This window comes from Ambystoma mexicanum, chromosome 1q (genome assembly GCF_040938575.1).
Source record: "Ambystoma mexicanum isolate Mex_15411 chromosome 1q, UKY_AmexF1_1, whole genome shotgun sequence".
Taxonomy (NCBI): Eukaryota; Metazoa; Chordata; class Amphibia; order Caudata; family Ambystomatidae; genus Ambystoma; species Ambystoma mexicanum.
This window is the reverse complement of record NC_090922.1, coordinates 861247776-861268879: the sequence shown is the minus strand read 5'-3', so window position 1 is coordinate 861268879 and position 21104 is coordinate 861247776.

Sequence of the window (21104 nt, the reverse complement as noted above, 5' to 3'; positions counted from 1 at the left end):
TTCTGCTAGAAAAAGACGTGATAGAACTCGTCCCGGGACACCAGGTAAACAAGGGTATTTATTCAACTTACTTCCTTGTGCCAAAGTAAGATTTGACCTATGCGCCCAGTATTGGACTTACGACCTGCCAACAAGTATGTCAAGCCCCAAAAATTTCGTATGACCACACTACAAGAGCTAATCCCCCTCCTAATAAAGGGGGATTACATGGCAACCTTGGATATGAAAGATGCTTATTTTCATATTTCCATGTTCCCACCGCACAGAAAGTATTTGCGCTTCAAGGTGGACAGTCGACACTACCAATTCAAGGTACTGGCCTTCGGGATAGCTTCAGCACCAAGGGTATTCACCAAGGTACTGTCGGTGGCGGCTGCACACCTACGCAGGGAGGCAATCCCAGTGTACCCTTATCTGGACGACTGGCTCATAACGGGGGAAACCCCAGGAATTTGCAGGACAAACATTCAAAGGACTATCGACCTCCTTCACGAGTTAGGCTTCTCAATCAACGAGAAAAAGTCAAGCCTAGTGCCAAGCACCTCAAAACAGTTCCTAGGAGCAATCCTAGATACCCAAGAGGGGTTGACCTTTCCTTCAGAAGAAAGAATTCGGAATATACCACTGCAAATTCTGCATTATCAGTCCGGTCAACAAATAACGGTACGCAAAGCAATGCGTTTACTGGGAATGATGGCGTCATGTATTTACCTGGTCCCCCACGTGCGCCTGCACATGCGTCCCATGCAGGAATGGTTGGCGAAACAGTGGTCTCAGGCAAGTGGTCAGTGGGACGATCTAGTGGTCGTTTCACCAACACTGGTACAAAGCCTTCACTGGTGGACAAGAGAGAATCTCGCACAGGGGAAACCCTTTTACGATCCCGAGGTACAGGCAATAGTCACTACAAATGCATGCCTGATGGGGTGGGGAGCTCACCATCTCCACCACACAGCTCAGGGTCTCTGGTCTCACTCAGTGGCCAAGAACCACATCAACCTGCTAGAGCTTCTGGCAGTATTCAGAGCGCTTCAGGCGTTCGAGCCCCACCTACTAAACCTGTCAGTGCAAATCCGGACGGACAGCACAACAGCCATGTTCTACCTGAACAAGCAAGGAGGGACTCGCTCGCCAAATCTGTCCAAGCTCGCCCAGAAAATCTGGATATGGGCACTCAGACGGAACATCTTCCTGTCATCACAACATGTTCCAGGGGAGCTCAATTCCCTAGCGGATGCTCTGAGCAGAGACTCCCTCCCAGAGGAACACAAATGGGTTCTACACAGAGAGGTCGTAGAAGATATCTTCTCTCAGTGGGGTTTCCCCACTATAGACCTATTCGCCACAAGCGAAAACAGACAATGCCCAGGATTTGTATCCAGGTTCCCCCAACCAGACTCCCAGGGGAACGCCCTGTGGATGAACTGGTCAGGGATGTTTGCGTACGCTTTTCCACCAACTCTTCTCATCAGGAAAGTGGTGCACAAGATGAACAGAGAGTCGATGACGCTCGTCCTAGTTGCTCCCATGTGGGCAAGACAACCGTGGTTCCCACACCTACGCAGGATGGTGGTGTGCGAGCCCATCAAACTTCCAGCCTGGTACAACCTATTGTCCCAGCACCAAGGTCAAACAGTGCACCAGCAACCCAACTCAATGAACCTGGCAGCATGGCTCCTGAGGTCATAGAGTTTGGACATCTCAATTTGCCACAGAGGTGTATGGACATCCTAAAGGAATCTAGGAAACCAAACACAAGGCACTGTTACTTTGACAAGTGGAAGAGGTTCGTTATCTGGTGCCAGAGTAGATCAATCAACCCCGCTGATTGCACTCCTTCCACTATTGTTACATAGATGCTCCACCTGCTGGATGCAGGATTGGTTTTTAACTCACTGAAAGTACTCCTGGCAGCCCTGTCGGCTTACACCACTTCCCATAGCAAGGTTTCGTGGTGGAAAGTACCAGTAGTTAAGGCCTTCATGGAAGGAGTAAAGAGACTTCACCCTCCTATTTCAAACCCACTACCAGGGTGGGACCTTAATGTGGTGCTAGCCAAGCTCATGGGCCCCCCTTTCGAACCCATGCATAAAAGCAGTCTCAAACACCTGACTTATAAAACGGCCTTCTTAGTAGCTATTACTTCTATAAGAAGGGTCAGTGAAATTCAGGCTATGTCAGTGCAGGATCCCTTCTTTACTGTCCATAAAGACAAACTGGTTTTACGCACACACCCTAGGTTCTCACCTAAATTTATATCTAAATTCCATGTAAACCAGTCCATCGAGCTTCCGGCTTTCTTCCAGGACCCGCAAAGCTTGGCTGAGGTGAAACTACACACCCTAGATGTGCGTAGGGCGGTCCTCTACTATGTAAATAAGACCAGACCGCTAAGAAAAACAGATCAACTGTTTGTCTCCGTAGCTACAGGCAGAGAGGGGGATCGCGTCTCTAAAGGTGCCATCTCGAAGTGGATTTTTAACGGTATCCAGCTGTGTTACTCACTTTCTGAAAGAACTCTGCCTTTCACGCCAAGAGCCCACTCTACTAGAGGCATTGGGGCCACTCTGCCTTTCATTGCAAATGTACCCCTTGACACCATTTGCAAAGCAGCTACTTGGAGCTCTATTCACACATTTACTCAGCATTACTGCATTGACACCCATTCCAAGGCAGATACACAAGTGGGACAAGCGGTTCTAGAACACTTATTTGCTCATGACCCTTCTCACATCCCACCTCTTTCTTCAGGTACTGCTCGCTAATCTATGACAGCATGTGATCTAAGCAGATTCCACAAGCCTCAGAAGGGATACATTACTCACCGTAATCGTATTTCTGATGCTTGTATCTGCTTAGATTCACATGCGACCCACCCTTCCTCCCCTCTGAGAGAAGGCGCATGATGGCTTGTAGTCTTACCTTTCTGTCTATCTGCTTGGATTATCTGTACTCACGCTACTCCTCATGCTACCTCATGTCAGAAAAAATACAATCTGAGGATCCTAGACGCGTGAGGGATCTTGGGTACAGTGGACGTCACACTAGGGATAGTATTACTGGCACGCCGTGTGTCGACGCCCATTTTCGAGTTTCGAAAAACAAACTGTAATACTCCGCAGCTTCCACTAGATGTCGGCCTATGCACAGCATGTGAATCTAAGCAGATGCAAGCATCAGAAATACGATTACGGTGAGTAATGTATCCCATATAGATTGTTTTGTTTGTGTTGAAAGTTAGAAGAGACCTGTGCTTGGGGAAGGGAACCCTCAGAGGCCTACTTAAGAAATCAAGGTGAATCCCAATAAAAACTGACTTTGTGTTTGAAAGCTGGATGGGGCCTGAGCTTGGGTATGGAACCCTAAGAGCCGCGGCCAAGTTTGAGACTTATTGGTTTGCTTTAGTGTGTTGAAAGGACTGAAGCGTGGGTAAGGGAGCCCCGAGAAGCCTCCGAAGGAACTGTGACACATTTCTTTTGTGATGTTTGAAGCTTGGGGAAGGGAACCCCAAGGATCTCGAAGACAATGAAAGCATTTGAATTCACTGCAAGGACCCTGTGGCGAAGGTCACGCAGGCAACCCTGTTTGATTGAACTCATTTTTGGCGAGCTTAAAACCACGCCTGGCAAGTAGGTCACCGGAAACCAACCCTGGTTTCCTATTTTTCTGTTGAACCACTACTTTTCATTTTTGACAAAAGAAACCCTTACACATTTTTGCACAGAGTGCGGACAAGCATAGGTTTAAACCCAGACAGACTTTTTATTTGGACATCGACGGTGCTTAGAAGCATCATTTCAGGGAAACATCTCTTTAGAGTTAGGATTAGTTAGGTATTACACCAACCCTGAAACTTTAAATAAAGGTTTTGAAATCTTACTTTTTGAGTCTGTTTCTCTCTTGTCACCGTGCCTGTCTCACAATATCTTGAATGTCAGATTATTATGATCTTACGTTTTTTAAAGATGTACAATATTGGATGTATGGTTTCATAATGTCTTTTCGTGCTAAAGGTTTTAATGTAAAGCCACAAAGTACGTAAATAAGTTTGTTTTTAAATGGAGTAAGTCTGACTGAAAAATATTAACCCGCGAAGAACAAACTTGAAATGAATTTTTCATTTCAATACTTCTATCTCGCCATCATAAAAGTGTGCTTATCAAATGTTTGTCAGCAAAAAACCTTTTGTTTTGGACATGCTTGATGCCATTGCCTTATTCAAAGTTGATGTGCTCTGTCGAATGGTAGCCTTCTTTCCTGCTGCTTCCCGTGCATTCTTTGATTGTCTTTTCAGGGACCACTATGTCATATTCCATCTTTTAGTTTTGGAAAGAAAATGTAAATGCTGAATGGTCCCCACACATATCCATTCTTCTTTTGAATGAATGATGGCCGACTTGCAAATAAAGCCTTGTAAATCCACAAAGATTCATATTCTACATCAACCACCTAAAACTTGATGACCCACTCTTTGTGGAGCAGCTTATTAATGTTGTTACTTATTGTCTTGTGGGGGCTCATTACTCTTTACTTGTGGGTGATTTTAATTTTCACATGTCAAATAGAACCTTCCCAGCAATTGTATTCGATTTGACTTTCTGCTTCCAAATGACAAAGCACAGCATCTCATTAACCCCATAGATGCAAAGGCAAGTCAGAGTCCTGTAAACTACTTGCAGTAAATCCTGCCCAAAGTGACTATTCCATAATTTCCTTACTATTCATTTTATTTGAATGTATTTGGTTTCTTTAAAGTATAACATAAAAAACACGAACACAGGGGCGTGGCCTGGAGCACCATCGATGAGGCTGCTCCTTTAATGGCCTCCGTGTGAAGCCCGCTGTTGCATCCAAATAAACGTGGTTTCCTTCTACGGAATAGGCTGATGAAACTACCCAGAAGGACCGGAATGTCTCGTGCACCACCGGCTGGAATATGAGCCGCTTACGCATATTCCATTAGCCTCATCGCAGCTGTGAAAGGCGGCACCCGACTGCGCCTATGGGCCAAGATGTTGGGTGGACCTCGCAGGGAGGAGAGGAGGAGGTGCATCTGCAGTTCAACACAACGTAGCTGACCCGGACTATTGAAGATCCAGCCAACGACCTGGTGCTGGTGCTCTCCGACCCCAGGGTACCGCAGGGTCCTCCAAGCTAGTAATCCTCACTGGCCACAATGCCACCAGAGCCTCGCCGATGATGCTGGTATGGGAGGAGCTCTCCTCACACCCCTCCTCGCTGCACAGAGGCGCAAACACCAGCTCACCAGTGTGACGCTCAGCTGAGGTGACCATCTCCCTGTTGGGCCACGGACCTGGGGCCTCATTAAGAAACTGCACTTCCAAGCAAAGGGGTATGACCAGCCTGGGGATCCAACCAAGCAGAGCATGTGCACGTAAGCCTCAGAGCCACCACTCGTGCTTCAAAGGCACCTACAGCTACGGACCATACGCGGCATACAAGCCGCAACACCACCAGAACATCGCCGGCGAAGTAGGAACAGAAGGTACTCCCTCCCTCCTCTGCGCTGCACAGGGGTGCAATCCCTGGCCCTCCACCACGACACGCAACAGAGGTGGCCTTTTCCCCACCGGCCCATAGACTGGGGGCACCACTAAGTGGCTGCCCCACTAAGTGGCTGCCCCTCCAAGCAAAGGGATGCAACCTGCTCCGAGATCCAATCCAAGCAAAGTAAACACACGGGAGCCGCGGCACCGCCACACGTGCTTCAAAGGCACCCACAACTGCAGACCTAACGCAGCACATACAATAAAAACTCTGGGAAGCGGCTCCCAGCCCGTCACAATGGAAGTGACAGCCTGACCCTTAGGAAAAGGACCGGAGCACCAACAGATAAATCAACCTGCTCGCCTTCCTTCTCCCGCCTACCCTCCTGAGTGAATGACACGCGGGATCTAGTGGGGCACCCACTCCATATCAGGCTGCATAAGGGGTGGGAGATCTCTATCGTGGGCCCAGGTCCCACCAGAGAAGCGAGACAGCCTTTGAGCGCAAGCAATCTGGGACTGAAGCCCACAACAACAATTGAGCAACACAACCAAGTGCCCTGAGCTGTTGGGGCAGGGTGGGACGGACCCACCAAACCCCCAAACAGCCAAAGCATCCTACAACTCCTACCCTCGGTATCAGGTAATATTTTCGCCAGCAAAAATATCGCTGAACATATGGTCGTCGGGAACGGCCATAAGCGATATATTTGGTGACGAAAATATTAGGTGCTGGGTTTGCAGGGGTGTCCCCCGCACATAATAAAATGATGCGGGGGTGTCCCCCGCAGGGTCCATGTGTTATTTTTGCCACAAAAATATGGCAATATTTTTGCATCGGAATATTTTTGCGGCGAAAATATCACATGGAACCCTACCCTCTACTCCTCAGAGAGGATCCATCAAGGCGCACCCGGGATCCTGCCAACAATGTCGAAACATCTTAAAGCCGCAAAAAGCGTTGACATCTCCACGATGCTACTCCCACCAGAAAAGGTAACCAGAAACATCAAAATCTGTACCGCCAGCGTCCTCGGAGAGCACTGGCCAATTGGTTCCCCTGCAGATTTTCCAGGACCTGCCTGTAGCAACAATACAGAAGTGGAGAGCCTTAAAACCGCTGATGTTATTCCTTTGTGATCAAAGCATCAGGTATCTCTGGCTTTTCCCACCCGCACTTCAATTCTCCTACATAGGGGTCCCCCGATTTATTGGGCACTTGGAAGACGCAAAGATGATCCTACACCCTACCTCACCTGAAAACAAAAACGGCGCCTCTCCCAACTCTCCTGACAGTAATGCTGAAGATCTCCCTCCTAGGCCGAGATGAACGGCATGATCAAAAGTTCAGAAGGGCCGGAGGGTGAGATGACTGACTCGCGTGGCCCGGCAGTCCAGGTACACAGAACAACTAATAGTGCAACATCCGGCGTCAAGCTCAGTTGGTGGTCCCATACGACAGATCCAATGGGCACCGAAACGAGAAGAAACTCACGATGGCTCGATATTTATAGCGGGTTTCACACGTCCTATGCCCAACTCCGAGGTGGATGTCACCTGGAAACCCTTGGCGTGAACTGTTGCCAGTTCTGTTACAGTTTGTCAGGGACATTACTTACAGGAAATGGTCAGTAGCCTGTGAGTTTTCTGCTACAGCTTCATGTTCCAAGCTTAAGTTAAAACCCTGGTTGCACTACGGAATTAGGACATCAGCATACATGAATGGTGACTGAACTGCACCCGGCCCCCTATCCCCGCCCACGAAATGTAAGCACCGCGGAGGAACCCACGCCACACCAAAAACTACATTTTATTTCACTGAATGTGAAAGGCCTTAATGCTCCCCCCAAATGGAAGTCAATACTACAGCGTCTCCAGGACATGGAGGGTTCAGTGGTCTTCCTGCAAGAGACGCATCTGCTGCCAGAAGACTTCATACGCCTCGGACATAGGCAATTTCCTCTCCAATACATGGGGGACAGCCATACTCCTAGCCAGAGGGGTTCAATTTAGGGCACTATGGTGTCCAGAAGGAATATATAAGGCAGTCAAAGGCTATGGACAACTTTACTCCCTCATTTCAGTCTATACCCCCAATGTAGGACAAGAGATCTACTACGAAACACTGGGTACAAAATTACTTCCCTTTGTTGAAGGCCATATAATCGTTGGTGGGGACTTCAATGGGGTCCCAGACCTCCTGCAGGATAGATCACATCCACCGTCCCCCAGAGACCTTAAGATCGCCACTGGACTTCTCCACTTCTTTCGGATGCTGGGGGTGGTGGACTCCTGGAGGGTATTACACCAAGGCGTGAAGGACTTTTCCTTCTTCTCACACGCACACCGAACATCCTCCTGGATAGATCTCCTGCTGACCTCCCCACAGATTCTCACCTTCGTGGATGAAGTAGTCTTAGGGACAAGGATATTATCGGACCACGCCCCAGTCAAGCTAACTCTTTGGGGCACACAACCCGGAGCCACCTCCTCGACGCTGCTGGAATGTGTACCACCCATTCCTAAACGACATGCCACTGAGAGATTCTATAGCTAAAGTGATCCGGAACTATTTGGTGAAAGACACATCCACAGCTAACACCTGGGATGCCATGAAGGCCATGGTTAGGGGAGAACTCATCGCCCACAGAGCTATGTATCGAAAGCGAAAAACAACAGGCCCGCATGGAGCTGGAAGAGGATGCCCAAAGAGTCGAGGCTAATCACAAACAGAAGAGCTGGACGCCTAAGACCCATCGCGCTCTACAAACAGCCCGAAAGAAACTGGAGGCCCACTATGCAAACGAGACGGCACACATGTTGGCCAAATCCAAACAAGGCTACTATGCCAAAAACAACAAGGCAAATAGACTCGTAGTGGATAAATTGGCTAAGGCAAGAAGAAGAAACACCATAATAGGGCTGCGTGGTCCACATGGCAAAGTCCACTATGCTAAACATGCTAAGCTACAACTGGAGGCAGCCCACCTTTCTGAAATGATGGCATCTCCCTGGAACAGAGCAGAGCAAATGAGGTACCTTTGGGATACCACCCTTCTACGACTCGAGGAATCGCATAGGGAGGAGTTGGACGCCCCGATTACAGGTAAGGAGGTGAAGGCTGTCATCAAGTCCCTAGAGCCCCAGGCCCAGATGGGTTCACAATGAGGTTTTACAAAGTGTTCCGCCCTCAATTGGTTGCCCCACCAACAGCCCTCTTTAACTCCTTTGGCACCTCAGGCTCCATTAACCCTTCCATGCAAGAATCTGTAACCATCCTCCTACTTAAACCCGGCAAAGACCCCAGGGAAAATGGCTCGTATAGACCCATCTCTTTATTCAATATTGACACCAACATTTACTCAAATGTGTTGGCAAACCGCCTGGCAGTGACTCTTCCTAAATTGACCGATGCAGACGAAACGGGATTCATAAGAAATAGGTCAGCAGGGGATAATATTCTAAGAGCCCTTGACTTAATAGACATAGCGACCCAAGATTTACACAAACTGGCCTTATTGGCTTTGAATACCTCCAAAGACTTTGATAAAGTAGACTGGTCCTTCCTACAGCTCGCCTTAGAAGCCTTTCACTTTGGCCCTAGCTTCTGCAACATGGTGCTAGCCAACTACCAGTCTCCGAAAACCTTGCTCCGGGTTAACCACAGCCTATTGGAACCTATTCCCCTGACCTGTGGCACCAGACAGGGATGCCCCCTGTCCCCTCACCTGTTTGCCCTGTTAATGGAGCCAGTCGCCCAGCAGATTCGAATGAACCCTAATATAAAAGGATTACCAATTGGCACCTCCCAGCATAAAATCTCGCTTTATACAGATAATGTATTGATGTCTATAACAGATATCCGTCCCTCCTTGACATCTTCCCTCCAAGAGCTTCATAGATTCAGAGAGGTTGCAAGGTTTGCCATTAAGTTTGGGAAATCGTCAGCCCTGGGGTCGGGGGGGTTGAGACCTGGGGACCTAGAGGCCCTCAAGCCCCTATGCCCCATTCAATGGAGCAGGAAATCTATACCGTACATAGGGGTCCTGATCCCGACATGTCCAAAAGATGTATACCCATTGAACTTCCCCCCTCTCTTTAAAGAATTGGAAAAGGACCTCGAACAATGGTCCTCACAAGAAATATCTCTCATTGGGTGAATTACAGCCTGTAAAATGAATCTCCTTCTGTAATTTCTCTATGCTTGTGCCTCTCTCCCCACTACAGTCCCATTGCCTCCCCTCCTATGACTGCAAAGGAAAATGCTCTGGTTTATATGGAGAGGTAAGAAGTCAAGAATATCCGAGAAAGTCATGATGGGTAACTCTAGCCTAGGGGGTTTGGAGGTCCCTAATTTACATAAATACCAAGTGGCATCACAGCTGGCGCACTTCCAAGCGTGGTGCATGAAGAATAGGCCCCCGAAATGGATCAAACTGGAGCAATCTTGACTCTTGGTTCCCCTCTGCTTTTTTCCACATGTCCCGCCCCCGATGCGGAGGACCTGGATCCTGACCTTCACCAAGGCCACCCTTAGTATATGGGATTGGGAATTAAAATCCGAAGGAATCACACGTGGCCTAGGTCCGAACTCCCCGATCTTCCCCAACCCGGCCTTTCTCCCCTGGGTCTCACCTCTTGAATTTTAAAAACTGGGTCACGAGGGGGCTTGAATCCTTGGGCAGCTCTTTGAAAATGCCCAACCCCGCACTTTTGAGGACTGCAAACTGTCTTTTCATTTAGCCGAATCAGACAGATTCTCTTATGCACAGCATCGGCACTGGTATACTCATCCGCTGGTCCGACTGGAAGCTATACAAAATCCCAGCCCTCTTGAACTTACCTTACATGGAATGCCAGCAAGGGGTAGGATCTCCAGTCTTTACCAACTATTACAAGATGATCTCCTTTCCCCTATGCCCCCATATATGACACACTGGGAATCCGACCTAGGGCACTCAGTGGACGACCAAACCTGGAAAGACATATGTACCAGAGCCCGCTCATCCTCCTGCTGCAGTACTAACCGAGAATGTGCCTATAACCTGCTCCTTCGCTGCTATTACTCTCTAACACGTCTTCATCAATTTAATCGATCCTTTAGCCCCCTAAATTGGCGCAAATGCGGACAACCCAGGTCATAACTACATATGTGGTGGACATGCCCCACTATGCAATCCTTATGGAACCAATGCATTGCCACTATAAAAGATATCACCCAAGTGACGATTCCCAATGACCTGGAACTTATCTTACTAGACGCCCCAGCGCCAGGATCCTATCCAAGGACTTTGAGGACTGCCAATCTTCGTACCCAAATGCTATTAGCGGCAAGGATCACAACAGCTTGTACATGGAAAACCACCAAGGGCCCCTCTCTGAATCTGTGGTGGATCAAACTCGGGGACGTTTTGGTTGCGGAAAAGGTCACGGCAGCCAAAACAGGTCTCCTGCACCGGTTTACAGACATTTGGGCCCCGCTTATAGAATACGACTGGAAGTTCCCGGCACAAATCTATAAACCTAGGGCTGCCCGACTGGGCCTATGAGATAGCTCAGAGCTAGCACCGAATGACCCTGACCTGTGCGGCCAAGTGGATGCCTGAACTGGCGGAGTGAGGTGGCATGGGGGGGGCAAGGGAAGAACTAATGAGTATCTGTTCAGTCCTCAAATCGTTTTTTGCGTTATGATAAGATGTATGCCTTGTATCTATGTGCTATCCCTGCTTGTGCAACTGTTTCAAAATAAAAACAAAAAAACACAAACACAAGTATAATGTATGATTGATAAAAACATTTAAAATAGTTTTTATAAATCCAATAAAAATGTCCATTGCACACTGTATGCATTATTCACCTCCAAAATCAAATTCAAATGTGATTTCTACTCATCATTCTTTGCCAGAAATGTTCATTTCTGACATTTTCCATATATGCTCATTTTACAAGTAGTTTTAAATGAAGCTCTGCTATTTTGGCACAATCAACCATTACAAGTTTAAGAGATTGAATTACAGAACAGTCTACAAGTTCTGTTTATAGTTTAATTTTCTTGATAACCACCCAAGACTAGCCATGTAGGTTGTTGGTTGAAGGAGAAAAGCATAAACGTACATCATTTATCTCTATTTGGAAAATCGCATATATACCGACGAGGTTCTATGAATGTGAGGTACACTTTAACCTACTCAGAAGATAATATTTTGAGTCCTAATGTTTGACATTGGTGTAATAATAAAAAATAGAATGCTTTCCACTTTCTTGAATAATAACTTTTTGGGGTTGCGACTAGTCTACGTTCACAAGACTAACGGATGAAAGCTTCTGTTCTGAGACTCAAAAGCATGTAATTCATCATTATTACCTAACATTAAGACTTCATTTATTAATATAAATATGGTTTTAGGAGGAGACTGCTTGAACTTGAAATAGACCAGAAACGTCTTAAGCTTTAATAAAATGTCACGCGAAAGCAAGCCCAGTTCATTGTGTATTTGGTTTGGTGTCCTGTTCAGAGGCCTGGAGATGGACGCCATAGTAGGTCTTCTAAGCAGTCCAATTTCTCTTTAAGCTCTTCAAGTTGCACCTCAAAACTATATAAGGTTTTGTTTGTAAGAGTTGATAATAGGGAGAACTCAGAAATCCCCATGTTATTTGTAAAAACGCCAATGTAGAAAGAGTTCTAGACTTAGTTTCATACAGTTTACCAATGCTCACTTTCATATTCAAATGCATTCCAAGATAGCAAAGGTTCTCAGTAATCACCAGGTAAAGTTAATACTATTCCTCTGGAGATGAAGCTTCTCCCCCCACCCCCTGGTCTTACTAGAATGAATTTCCAAAGAGGTTTCTGTTTATATATTCACTAAATACCTCTAGACCAATTTTGGTGATGTCCAGTAGGGCGAGGTCATCGGCTTAACTCAAGCGTGCAATGTGTCGTTTTCCCAATTTGGGCAGAAGTTGTTAATAGGCCTCAAGGTGTACTGAGTGTCAGCTAAATCAAGAGTTAATAGAATTGGAGCTAATTTGCATCCGTGCTTGCGACCCTGCTCACTCCATATTGCTTCTGTAAGTGAGCCATCCACATTGAGCCACATTTTAATTGTTGTCTCATAGTGCATGCACATTATCAGTTTCTGGAAGTTTGCTGAAGCTACATTGATACACTGATCAAATAATTTCTTCTAGAGCGTATTCCTATCAACATGATCAAATGCAGACGTATGTTCACGAAAAGCCACAAACAGAGGAGAACAACAGACCCTTGAAACTGTATTTGCCAATATACTGAAAAGTAAACCATTATAAGCCTAAATTCTGTTTGGAATATGGGAGGGATAACAAATTCAATTAGCCATTGACTAAATGATTTTATATTTGATTAAAAAAGATTGTATCAGAGATAATAACAGATAGTTCCAGGGATCTTCTCTCTTTTCCTTTTTAAAAAGGGGAACTGTTACCGATACATTCCATGTAGCATGTGTGAGGAGTCAGCCGTGGGATATGGACACATAGGTGGAGTTTTCTCATAAGTCGCCCTTCATTAACTAATAAAGGGTGAGATAAACACCTAACAAATGAAGACTAAAGGAAAATTACCTAGTGTCTTAAAAATGTCTGTCCTTCACACTAATACATACAGCAAACATCATACAGGGATCATTTGGTTGTTTCAACTTTGTAAAACGGTATATAAATTCACACATAAAGAAAACAAGAATTCTTGGGACCAGGGTTGGATCCCCTCCCCCTGGATCAATTCATGATGTTTCAAACCAAAGTTCAATTGTGGAAGTTATTTTCACTAGCCAAGTTCCAATCCAAGTATAATATACAGTTATGTTCATCCAGTATGTCATTTACTCTCTATTTCAAAATGTTTCCCCACTCTTATTGTTAAGGTTTTCATAACCTCTGTTTGGCAAACCAAAAGGACTCTTCTTATATCAGATCAAACTGCCAATGCAAAATGTTATTTTCTCAAAAAGACCAATTACCTTCTATCACATTGCATTTCTTCTTCAAAAGCAATAATTTAGTCAGGATTGATTACACAATAGTTAATCAAAACAAAGTAGTGGAATTGCCGCCTCTTTTCCACCACAACCATCACAACCTTCTACCACAGTTACAGTACTTCAATGTATCTTCTTTCTGGTCCACTCGCCTGCCAGGACTAACCACTATTTGTACCTTTCCTGGTGTAGTCCCCTGCCAGGATACATTTCCTACTACTACAGATAAAGCCTGCTCCAAACTTTCCACACTTAACTCATTAACGGTCAAAGTTGAACCAACAGCATCTTCCTGGAAAGTCTTTTGACTTGCAACACAATTGGCTTACAACTTCTTTCACAGTTATGTTATCCGAAATGATAATACTTCTTGCATTGATCTGTTTGCCATAGGCAATGCAGGTTATATTTCTCTCCCCCTTGATCCTTTCTGCAAGGAGGATTTTTCTCCTGCCGACTCTAATCTCTTGTTACCCAACCTATTGACTGTTGGCAATGTAGTTTACAACTTTCTTCCACAGGGTATCTGGGACTGCTACATTCAAAAAGGCCTTGATATCACTCTCAGCTTTGTTTGACTTTGACAATGCAGAATATTATACTTGTTACAATGTTCTCTTGTTTGACTTCTCCCTTTTGGGAGATTACATTCACTCTGCTCAACTATTGCCCCCTCTTGGCCATGGCAATGTGGGTTACAATGTTCTCTTTTTTTGATATCTCCTAACAGGAGAGTTGCGCCCAGTTAGCTTTACTTTAAAGGTAGGATGTTCAAATTGTGCACTTTTGCACAGCTGTCTATTTCGGAGCTCCCTGGGGTCACCCCTATTAGAACAACTGACCGGTCTGTCCTGGCATCTCCGTTGGACTCGCTGCTTCTGCTTCATGCACCAGGGTCTCCCTGATGTTTGACAGCTCCGGTCAGCCTTCTTCTGCTCTCACTCTCAGTGGAGCTCTCACTGCTCCACACATGCTTCGGTGTAGAGATGCAGGATAGGGAGAGCTTCTCTCTCCTTTGGGACAGCTGGCATTAACACTGCTTCCCGCCGGGCGCGTCCTCTGCATCTGGCTGGACCTCAGCCACGTTCTCTACACAAAATCCTGCTTCTAGCAATGCGGCGGCTTCAACCTCTGCATTCTCCTTCTGCTTCTGCTTCTCCTTCTCAATGGCCCACACCTAAAAGGCCCTTAAATGTTTAAAGGTCCTGCTCAGGTGTGGGTCATTATAACAAGTAGACCGCACACTTGAGTTGTGCACCTCTAGATCCCTTTTCATCCACACTCTTCTTAGTTGTTTTAGAAAAAGAATCATCCATTTTACAATAGGCCATTAGGACTGTAGGATCATTAGGCAAATTACTAAGAGGATTCTCCCATTCCTCATGACCCGAGTCCCCTCCTATGTGATCCTACCAGATAATACCACCCCCAGGGTCAGGATTTGGTAGCGGCTGCCTTTCCCATGCCACATGAGAAGGGTACCAGGCCAGGGTTTTGGGGATGATCACTTCTGATTCCTCACACATCACTGTGTTTAATTGTTAAGGCATTTCATATTTAGATCCCCTGCTGGTATTACTAGGCCCATAGAACTATTATTATACCATGATTACAAAATGGCTATCACACGGCATCCGTTTGTGTGATTAAGTCAAGCTCTTGTCCTCAGAGTCAATCTCCCATGGTGACTTATTGACCTCAATTGTGTGTTCTCTTTCAGTGAATTTCACAAAATGATTTATGCCCGCATGCGTACAAGGATGAGGCATGGCTAAACCACCTAATCAGCCCTCACACATCTACAAAACAAGAGGGATCTCTGATGACTCCGGTGGAGTCATCAATGATTTCCCGACATGTGGCCAGTGGATGGTAGCCACTACCTGAACCTGACACTGGGGGTGGCTATATGAGAGAGGATCACATGGGTGAATACAACCTCCGGAGAGATGTCATGTCTTCATCGGATGAGACATGGTGTCCCCCTTTCCGCTTGAAGATAACCTTCCCAAATCTAATGGCATTATTGCCTATTGTTATGCATCTACTCATTCTGCTCTAAAAACTAGGCAGAACTCTTTCCCAAATCGGGCCTATTATCATACATCTACTCATTCTCCTTAAGAGAATAAGGAAAACCCTTTATTCAAACCTATAGACCAATTCTCCACCTTTGGTCTACCTTGTGAAACCTTTGGAAATACACGTGTTTGGAATCAATTTGCAACCATGGACTACATGTCCCAGAATTCTCAGAACATTGGGACAAAGAAGCACAAAAAAGGTAGCAGGCGCCCCTCTCTCGAAAGAACACGGCATGATAACCTGTTCAGTGGTTTTTAACCCCTTTGATTGTTCACAGCCATCTGCTTTTTGCTCACTGTACCTTTCACAGATGGGAAATATCCATTTGCATATCAGTCTTTGTCCCGCCCACATGGGCAGTCCTGCATCGAAATGCTATGGCAATTCCCTTCTGAACAAGAGTACCAACAGCAACCCCATGCAAGTGTTTCAGCCTTGTTGGGCCTCATCAGTGAGGTGTAGCTGTGCCTCTCTGAGCACAGTGAGCATGGAGTCTACGTCTGGTTGCCCCCAAATAACTTAGGGTGACCAACCTCAAGTTCCTTCCAAAAATACAAAAAAGGTAGCAGGCGCCCCTCTCTTGAAAGAACACAGCATGATAACCTGTTCAGTGGCAGAAAGAAGATCAATCAAGGAATGCAGATTGAAGTGGACTGCAAGTCCAGTGTTCGCTAACGTGCACCTGAGACCAGGAAGTTCAAAAGGCAGGAGCAGAGAGTCTGAGATGTCTGCTGTAGCTGGCGGGAGAGAACACAACCTCTCTGCGAGAACTGGGAAAGGCCAGAAACGGCATGGTGAAGCCAGGAAGCTCACTGATGAAACAAGAAGAAGCTGCTATACCGGGACATTCTGCGAGAATGCCAAGAGCTGGTGAGGGACTCCTGGGTGTTCGCAGGTGACCAACGGCAGCCCTTCACTTACCAGAGCTGAGAAGGAAGTGGACCATATCCAAGGAAGCCAAGACAGATGGAAGAAAGAAGCAGAAGTGGTTGTAACAAAGGAACAAGCAGAAATCCTTTACTGACTGAACGCGAGAGACATCAGGAGCACCATTCAGAATGGGTGAGTCTGCGCAAAAACAGTGAGGGCCCCAGGGAGTATTGGCAGCCACACCGAAGGCAGATAATTGTATGCAATATAATTCAGAGAGAGAAAGAGAGAGAAAGGACATATTATTCAAAGGGAAAGAAGCCACAAACTAACCCTTTTCAAATATATGAACGGATGCAATGCAAACAAATAGAAAACCTGAGTAAGATAATATATCAAAAGGATATGTTATCCAACGCAGTTGAGAAGCAATTATGGAAGAGGGCAAATGTCCACAATTACAAGTATGTGAAAACAGTAGCCCTGGATGGAGAGTATACCAGGCAATTCTGAGAGTGTGAAAACCGAAGCCCTGGCAGAAGAGTATACCAGGTAATTCCAAGTGTGTGAGAACAGAAGCCCTGGCAGGACAGTATACCAGGCAATTCTAAGTGTGTGAAAACAGAAGCCCTGGCAGCAGAGTTTACCATGGAATTCTGAGTGTGTGAAAACAGAAGTCCTGGCAGGAGAGTATATATGCAATTACAAGTATGTGAGAATGAGAAGCCCTGGCAGGAGAAATATAGCAGGCAATTACAAGTGTGTGAAAGTAAGAAGCCCTAGCAGGAGAGGATACCAGGCCATAACAGAAGTGCATACATTTCAAAGAAGTCTTGAGGAGTAATATCAGGACTAGATAAAGGATTGTTCTAAGCAGAAGAAACGCACCATCCTGGTAGAAAGTATACCAGGGATCTTGAAAGAGAGAAAGTTACAAAGTTAGTCAAGTTCTTTTATAAATGTGACAGTTGGCCAAGAAAGGCCCAGCGAACTGTTACTTGTAAAATACTCAAAAACAAAGAAGAATCCAGGGGAAGGGAACCGCCCTCTGGAATTGTATTGTTGTTGTTCTTGAGGAACTTTTGTGTTCGAGACATTCATTCTTTCTTTATGAACACTTTTTCCAACCATCCATGGTTAAAGACATTTTCCCTTCACCTTAGTGTTAGGTTTATAGTGTGAGGGTCAGAATAGAACTTTGGACAGAGGGCAATTTGATTTTGACATTCTGATGCAGACCAATCCTTAGTTGTGGTTTCTGTACGGAAATTCCTCTTAGAACAGGGTCAGAGAGGAATTTTACCAACCCCTTTTATTTTCAATAAAAGTCTTTAACCAAAAACATGGCAAACTTGTGTTCAACTTTAATTTCTGACTCCACACAGATCACGATTATAAAAATAAAACCGGCACAGTTAAGAGTTATACTTTCCTCGCCCTTTGTAGTATCATTGGCAGAGGGAAGGATATACAGTCAGAAGAGGTGTGAATGTAATCCATTAGCAACCCAAACAGCAGTACAAGAGTCCAAAATAAAGGAATGTCCAATCAGGGTTCTATAAAGAATATATATATACTTTATTTAAACACACCAATGTACAAACAACTATTGAAACACTATATAAAAATGTATGAATGTAAGATGTAAGCACTCTAGATATTTATCATAGAAGAAAAAGGCAATAAAGTAAAACAAGGAATTTAGTGGGAAAAGGTTCGAAAGGGACTTTGCCAGTATCTAGGGCCCCAAAAGGTTAACCGTGGGGCCATCTCGTCCCAGTACTTGGATTACCTAGGTTCCTGTCTTTCTTCTTCATCTCAGAACTTTCAAGAACATTGAGGCACTGAACGAGAATATCGATTGGCACAACGTATATTAATTCAGCCCAACACGACTATGAACAACTATTTGTAGATCCACACTAGTATGAGTTGTATTGAAGAGCTATAAGTTGCACTTTGAGCAGACACACAAAAAGAGTAAGTACGAAGGAGATGGTTCTCGGGTATCCAATGTACTTAACAAAGTACACCGTCCACATAGTAACATCGCAGGTTTCTTCCTCCAAAATGGCCGCTATAGATGACGTTTGGATTCACACATACACATTTTAGTCTTATTTCGGTCAATGTTATCTATTTAGACTACAGCGCTATAGAACAACGGATGTGTTGGATAAAAGAAACAACTGAGGTGCCGTTGGTCGAGTTGTATACACAGAGGATTGTGTAAATAATAACGCTATCACCAGTATTCTGACTAGGTATCGTTATAGTAGAAGCCCGATTTACTTAGACCTTTTTCCTGCCTCTTTGTAGTCCTAGTACTAATGTACACGGTTGGCTTATTGTTCGCTTGATTTCCCTGTTCCTTCGGTTTCCTGCTGCAAAATGTATAAGATTAGTGACTTTAGGTCACTAACGTCCGGTTCATACCTCTATGCCTTTGTAGGTAGGAAGCTGTGAGGCGGATTGAGACCCTCAGATTCACTACTATTAAAAGTAAATACAATAGGTAAGAGAGTGAGTGCCATTGTAAATTAATTAGACATGAAGGCTTAATGTAACTCACTTCATTGATTAATTAATAATGGACCAGGAACAACTACTAATAACTTGCTCTTGTCTATGTCCATGTTACAGAGCATCACAAATGCATTGAGAGCAAGATACACCATTTACAAAGATTGGGTGCAACACAGAAATCTATTGGAAACCCCCTGAAGAATTTCCCACATTTGCACATATTAATTGTTGTATGGGAATGAAGGATGTTGGGTGACTAGGAGCCATATTGATTATGCTCTATGAATTTAAGCACTTTAGCTTTTCTGTAATTGCTTCAAGCTTTTAATAATCAAACTGCTTTTTTGTTGAGTGTTAAGTGTGAATTATTTGTCAATGTAGGTGTGTGTGCCTCGATATCAAGACTGTGGTTGTATGACAAACAAGTGTTAAATAGTAACAGAATATTTTTTTTACCAGTGTCTGTTTTGTGTTAAATAAAAATCATATTTAAATAAAATGTACTGTATTTTTGTACCAATAAGGGCAAATTCATTTTTCCCCTCAATAATTGCTCTGCTCGTGATTCCCTGTAGTTGAGTGAACTATAGCATCTGGTCCTTGCGTCAAGTTTCTTTAGGTTGTAACTAGGGTTGACCGGATTGCTAATGCCCCTGTAGTTCCCCTTTGGTAAATTAGCACTCTGCCTTATAACAGTACATTGGCCTACTGTCTACAAAGAGGTTAACAGAGGAAGGAGAGGCTAGAGTATGTGGTGGTGTGATGGTCTCATAAGGGCTTTACCCTAGATGGTCGTCCTTATCCCCAGAGGGGGATTCCCTCCCCATGAGATCCTCCTGCAGTATACCGCCCCAAGGGGGACTACCGGGTAGCATACTCACCTCCCTGGCCTCATGAGAAAGGGCTTCCCCTCTGTGAGAAGTGACAACATCTAGTGAATCTACACATCCCTCTGTCTGGCCTCTTGGTGCACCATTGCTCCACCTGACCTCAGCCGCTGTCAGGGCTGGACTTTTATTTTCCAACCTACCCTTTTCTAACACTCCTCCTGGCTCCATAGTCACCTGTGGCTAAGCTAACCCTCTGAGAGTCAGGACTTCTTCTGGAAGGCTTCAAGAACACTTTTAGCTCTGCCCCTTTTTCAATCTTCCTTTGCATGGTGGCAGCCACGTGCTCATGCTACCTGTTTTCCTTGTGGCTTTCTCCATGTGCTGGTGATTTTCATTTCCAATTGAGTTTGGGGAAGATTTATGTCTCCCCTCCCCTCCAGTCCCATTTTACTCACAGTTAAAAATGTTTGACCCACAATTCCCCAGGCGTCTGTCTGGGGTTGGTGGGTTGGCTGTTGTGGTTCTCTTCCCATTTTGGCAATACAAATCTCAGGCCATTCCATGCCTATTCTCGGTTCAATTCCCCTGGTTCTTGTCCGGGTTTTCTTGGTTCCATCCAGGTGTATTCTGGGAGTTGAGGTCCTGAAAAAGACAAAAGCGAATTTTGGCCAGAAGAGGCATTGTGGAAGTGGCAGCGTTACCAGCAGACATATACAATGCACACTCAGAGGGGACGCATCTGAGGACTCCCTCACTCTGCCTTTGGGCTAGGGCCGGCTCTGGTATACACCCTGGTAGGCCGTCTACCCTAGGTTTGGAGGGGTCCATGTCCCCCTATTCAAAGACTCATGACCTTCACCCTGTCACTCACATTATAGTCTTATCTCCTCTCCAAAACCACTTCCGTGGCATATAAGTCAGAGAATATCAGAAAGAGCCAGCCAGGGTCAACTCAGACCTCTACTAACGGAGTTAATTAGCCCCAGACCCTCCAAAAAGGTCAGCTCCTCCAGGACCCTCCAAAAAAGTGTGTTGCATCTTTGTGCACCCCAACAGATTGAAAGACAGCAGAGGTTTCAGCAGTAAGATCAACCAGCTTTTTCCTAATATCCTGCAGGGCCTGCCTCCTAATTACTGTGTCTTACTGATATCTGGCAACACAATAATCCTGCCTCCCCCACGCCAGCTCTTTTTCCCTCAGCGACCCACAAGTCCAGTGTACTGTGTCTTATATGACCGGCATCACAGTTCCATTATCACTCCCC